Genomic DNA, 6,387 nt, shown 5'->3' on the forward strand with positions numbered 1-6,387 from the left:
ATCCCCATGGAAAGGTGAGAATCATAGCTTTTTTTTTTTTCCTCCCCTAGGTACCTGGGGTAAAAATCACATCTGTAACTGGCAAAGGGGAAAAGTTCAGCAGTTTTTTCTGGTGATGTGGAAACAGGTATGCAGATAGCCATAATGCAAGGTTAAAATAAAAGTGTGAGTTACTCTTACTAGCTCTGTGACCTTAGGCAGGTTATTCTCTGGGCCTCTTGTTCTTCACTTATAAAATGAAGATAATAGTAGTACCTACTTCATAGGTTTACCTAAGGTTACCTGAATTGTTATATATGTATGTCTCATAGATACATACATGCATAAACAGTTACATAAAAACCCACTATATAAAAAATATCCACTATATTTGTAAGTTCTTAGAACAGTGCCTAGTAGTAAGTGCTACATAGGTGTTTGTTAAATACAATTTTTTAAAAAAGCACTCAAATGCGAATTTCAAGAGTGTACACATCAGTAGAGAAAATCTGATAAAACATTTTATGAAGAAATGTTGACTATCAATTCTGTGATGCCTGGGACATACCCCCAGCAGCATGCCTTGCACAGAGTAGATGTTCATAATACTGGCTTCTTGTAAGTTTGAAAGGTCATGTGTTTTGTTAGGTGGGAAAGAAGCAAGGGATATTTTAGGTGGGGTTAACCATATGAACAGATATAAAAGGTAAAAAACTCACTGTATCTGGCAGAGTAGCTGGTGTGCCCAGAACTCAGTGTATGCTCACTGACTTAAAACTCCATTATCAACTAGTTTGGTTTGGCTGACATGTATCAGTTGGGTCCAGGCAGAAAAATGCATTGCTCTAAAGAATTTAATAAAGGGGATTCTTTATTGATGGTTATGGAAGTGCTAAAAGTATGGCAACCCAGAGATTGGCAAAGTAGGAAAGCTGTCACCCTTAGTGCCACAGGGTCTTTGGGAGGAGATGGTGTTACCAGAACCCAGAAGCCTGGGCCATTCAGTGGCAGAGGGCTGCCTGGTGGAGACTGGGAAATGTCAGAGCCCCAACCCAATCTAAGGCCAGACAGAAATACCCTGACTTGTCCCCTCTCCTGCCATCCTGTCGGGTCAGTGCCTTACTGGGAAGCTAGTTGGTAAGTGAATGTGGGTTTAGGGGCTACGTCTTCTTCACTGGTGTACCCTGATGCTTAAATAGTTTGTAAGACTCAATTTTGTGGTGACTGGCTGGCTTTCAGACTGAATGAATTTGGTGGAAAGTAATCAGAATTGAATAAAAGAACTGTGGAGCAGCAGTGAAAGCCCAGCCAAAGAGTCTGTAGCTTACGGTAGTTTCCCAAATCTCAGTAATCTGGACATTTAAGAAATAGTGGGTGTTTCCCTGGCTGGGCCTGACAGGTTGACAGTAACAGAAAAAAGTAGAGAACAGAGAGACCATGGGATACAAAGAATTTTTGGAGATGTCTGACTGATTGGGTCCAGACTGGTTAGGAGGAAAATGTATCCTGATGGGTGGAGGATTGGGAGAGTAAGAACAGGTGCAATGCTTGAGATCAGGACTTCACAATCTCCAGGAATGGGGCCCAGGCATCCATATTATTATTATTATTTTTAAGATCTTATTTATTTGACAGACAGAGATCACAGGTAGGCAGAGAGGCAGGCAGAGAGAGAGGAGGAAGCAGGCTCCCCGCTGAGCAGAGAGCCCGATGCGGCGCTTGATCCCAGGACCCTGGGATCATGACCTGAGCCGAAGGCAGAGGCTTTAACCCACTGAGCCACCCAGGCACCCCTCCAGGCACCCATATTATTGAAGCCACTTCAGGTAATTCCAAAGTGCAGCCAAGGTTGGATTAGAAGGAAGAAGGCTGGGCACCTGGGTGGCTTCGTTGGTTAAGCATCTGCCTTTGGCTCAGGTCTTGATCCCAGGGTGCTGGATCCAGATACCAGCCCCCTTCCCCACTCAGGCCCCCTGCTCAGCAGGGGGTCTGCTTCTTCCCTTGCTCCTCCTCCCACTCATTCTCTTTATTTCTGTGGAATAAATCAAATCTTTAAAAAAAAATAATAAAAGGGAAGACTAACAGATTGGGGTACCCTGAGAGTTCAGAATCTTGATCTTTGAAGTTTCAAGTAACAATTCTAAGGCAATGATAGCAATTGGCTGAAGGGGAGTGGAAATAAAGGTAATTGGAATTGATGACATTGAATTTGAGACTGAGGAACTGTAGGGTCATCTTGATGTTTTTCATTGAATCAGGATAGTGATTTCGCCATAGGGAAAACCAAGAATCTCTCTAAAGGTAAAATATGTAAAAAGGGCAGCAGTTGCAATCACCAAAGCATGGGGAAGGCACTGGCCCAGTTGTTTAGTACCCATTCATGTCACTTTGATAGCTGGTCTCCTCTACACTGAGGCAGCTGAGATGACCTGTTGTGAAGGTGAAGTGGGGAGAAGTGGCAGCTTTGGCTGGAAGGGCAGATTGTAGATAAATTAGCCAAGGTTTTAATGAACTTCACATTCCGAAGTAAGCTATGACATACTCATCATCTTACTGCTGTTTTTGCATGTATGTGTGTACATATGCGCACATATACATTTAAGGAAAAAATAAGTCTTACTGATAATACAGACTTTAAGATATAGAAAAAGTCTAGTTAACTACAATGTGTCTTGTCTGTACTTCTACTTTAGTATGTTACTCTTCAGAACTTCCCTGAGTTATGGGGCTTGGGTCGGTGTAGGAAGGAATGAGAGACTAAACAAAGCCGCATACATTTCTTTTCACACAGATGACTATAAGCACATATTTCTTTCATTTTAAAAAAGATATGGAAAACACCTAAGGAACAGACCTCAGAATTTCAGTATGTTGCATGGAGTTTGAAGTCAGGATTTGGTGCCTGAGCCTTACCAGTCCCTCTTTTGCAGTTCTGGTTGTAACTATTAAGAGTCCTGAGGAAGAAGGCACCACTCCGCTCATAGCTGGGAGACCCCCGACTGCATGACTTTTCACCTAAGTTGAGTCACTAACTCATCATAAGTTGTGATGAACAACTTATGTCCTCATCATCCCTTACCTTTAGTAGAAAAAGTGTGGCTCAGGAAAGCCCCAAGTCCACCTTCCCGCCTTCTTTGGAAGAGAGGATGACAGGCCTGCACCCTAACATGAAGTGACAGCACATGTTTTCTGCCCTGTTAATACAGCAACTCTCTTCATTTGTAAAAACAGAGCCCAGTATCTTGGGCTTACTTCAATCATGTTAGCAAATCCTTCTCCTTCAGGAAGGAGGTGGGTGAAAGGTACAATTTCCTAAATGTATATGCATTCAGTCCACTGAACCTTCAGTGCCGCACAAAGTATGTGGGTCTTTTTGTTTTATAGCAGTTCTGTGCTATTCTGAGGAAAAACTTCACAATGTCCTCCTATTTTTAAAAGAACATTACAAGGTACTAAGCATGTTAGGTAAGTGTCTTGAACCTTCCAGATCAATTCTCCTACTAGCGGAGTCACTGAATGACCTCATTTGATACCCGGTAGAGTACAAGGCACCCAGCCAAACCCTGGCCCGCCAATCAGGATATGTAAGAACATGGTGGTGCTTTTGAGTCAGAGTTTTGGGGATAACTTGTTATGCACTAATAACTGAAACATCTACTGTCCATGACCCATCACCTCTATCTAAAATAATTTTGCCTTCCTCACCATTCATGTTAAGATTTACTGAGAACTTTTTTCCACTTCAGGACATCTTGAGACACTGTTACCTAACTTCACATTTAAGTTCATACTGAGGTTTCATTTCTTTGATAAAACACTGATCTGCTATTATATTTAATTACAGGTCATGCTACTAACACTGATTCTTGGAATTGTTAATAATTGGAAGTGTTATTTCTTCACTTTTAAAATTAGAAACACTTCTTCCTCACTTTTAGCTGTGTAATCATAAAAAGGCCTGCATTTTACATCTCAATTGGCCAGATGCTTATTAGAAAGCATTTTTGTTTCAACTCTTACTGATTTTCCGAAAGATCTTACTGAAAACTTCACTGAAAACTTTCAATAAAGTGTTCTGGTAATCACTCTGAACAACAGTTGTCAGTGACGGAGAGATTGAACTGAAATTGTACATACCTCAGAAATGATTATAAACATTTTTGTCATTAGATGTTTTCTTGTAATTTACTAAGAGTGGGATTCCCTAAGTTTATTCCAGTTATTTAAGGTTATATTGAACTCCAGGGGTACCTGGGTGGCTCAGTGGGTGAAGCCTCTGCCTTTGGCTTAGGTTATGATCTCAAGGTCCTGGGATAGAGCCCCACATCAGGCTTTCTGCTCAGCGGGGAGCCTGCTTCCCCTGCCCTCTGCCTTGCCTCTCTGCCTCCTTGTAACCTGTCAAATAAAATCTAAAAAAAAATTATTTAAAAGATTGTATTGAACTCTGGGCAGCCAAGTAAGGCCTCTCAACAGACATCCTTGTTATGGGGATCCATGATAAGTTTCTCAGGTCTTAATAATAAGGAATAATGGGTTTTTTCTAAAGCAGTTAGGTTTTATCTTCTTTCAATGGTGAACACAGAACTGATTTTTGTGTTGGATACTAGGAAGCTCAGAGCCCACCTTTACCAACTGTTACACTCAGTTTCACAGAATCATTTTACTGATTTCACCCTGGCTCCATCTGATTTCTTCCACTCTCCTTTTCCTCTCCCTCATTTCCTCACTTAACAAACTAGTTGTGTTATAGGAATTTCTAGTAAGTGGTCTTAAAGGCACTATGGTGCAAGATGGGGTGTTTCAGAAATCTTTCACGCTCTTAGGGTATTTTGAAGGCCCTTCACTCTACCATGTCAGTACTCTGTATGCTTTGTAATGCTTCTCAGTTGAGGAGTCAGGGTACCTTCTCATAGTCAGGAAGCCTTAGATGAGTCCCAGTGAGTAACCTTTAGTGACACAAGCCAAAAGTCACTAAAACCTGCTTCTCATCAGAATTGCTTTGCTTAAAAAACCAAGGAAAATATATCTGTTATTCAAATATCCAGATATTTATAGAAGACTGGGAACACTAAGACCTCCTTCTGACCTTTACCTGTAATTATACTTTGATACCCTTTAGTTTTGAAGACTTAACATTTCTGAAGATCACATTTGAGATGAAGATGCTGTATTACCAGTTTCAGTTCCTTAAAATAAACATTAGTAGAGGTGACTTTAAATGATTTTTAGTTAAATTATTTCAGCTTATTTCACTAAGTACTTTGTAATTGTTAAAAACTCTATCTTGGCATGGAGGACAAGGGGCGTTAGAGAGGAGTAGGGAATTTGGGTAAATTGGAAGGAGAGGTGAACCATGAGAGAGTATGGACTCTGAAAAACAATCTGAGGGGTTTGAAGTGGCGGGGGGGTGGGAGGTTGGGGTACCAGGTGGTGGGTATTATAGAGGGCACAGCTTGCATGAAGCACTGGGTGTGGTGAAAAAATAATGAATAATGTTTTTCTGAAAATAAATAAATTGAAAAAAAAAATAACACAAAAAAACCCCTCTATCTTGTTCCAAGTTATTTAAGTGGCTTACAAAAATGAATATAATGAAATAAAATTAAAAATGAATTTAGAGACAAAAGAGAGCATGTTAAAATGTAACTAAAAGTAAATACTCAAAACACATACATCTAAGGTGGCTTAAGGACAAAGCTGGACTTAGTGCTTAGACTCAGTTCTCTTTCCTTAGCACTGCCTTCTAAGAAGGCCTTCCAGAAAGCACTAATGCTGCTTTTTGTGTGGCAAAGATTCTAAGTCACTAATGTTGTTTTGCTTGTAATATGAACTATAACATCAGAAATATGTCATGGCTGCAGTTTTCAGCTACCAACTAATTCAACCTACAGTAGCATTCGTGAGTCAGAAACCATCCCAAAATCATATGGTAGGTAAGAAGTTGATCCACACCTTGACCCTGAGAAAAACTGGATAAAGTCCTCAAACTTTCTGTGTACAGAGATCATACCAAATGATGAACAATTTTGAGTGTTCTTACGGCAGAGTAGCATGAGTTGAAGCAGTGTTCTGAGAATAATGACTCCTTCTGGAAGAATGTGTAAAGGGTAAACTAACTGTTACTTCTTGTTTTGGTATTTAATTCTTTCATAGCTGGTCCTTATTTTACCCAGTAGAAGGCAAAACTTATTTTTGGAATAAAAGTTTTTCTGTAAAAGAGAACAGGTATAGATACTTGCCCAACTTCACCTATGAATGTCTCAGTCAGTTCTATTACTAGGCTGGTTATGATCCCAAGAAATAAATGCAAAATGCAAAATTTTAAATTTACTGAAATCCCAAGCAGTTTGCTGGGAAAATAGAGGTTCCATATACAATGACATTAAAGGAAGAACCCACTAAGATGCG

This window comes from Neovison vison, chromosome 2 (genome assembly GCF_020171115.1).
Source record: "Neovison vison isolate M4711 chromosome 2, ASM_NN_V1, whole genome shotgun sequence".
In the NCBI taxonomy this organism is placed as follows: domain Eukaryota; kingdom Metazoa; phylum Chordata; class Mammalia; order Carnivora; family Mustelidae; genus Neogale; species Neogale vison.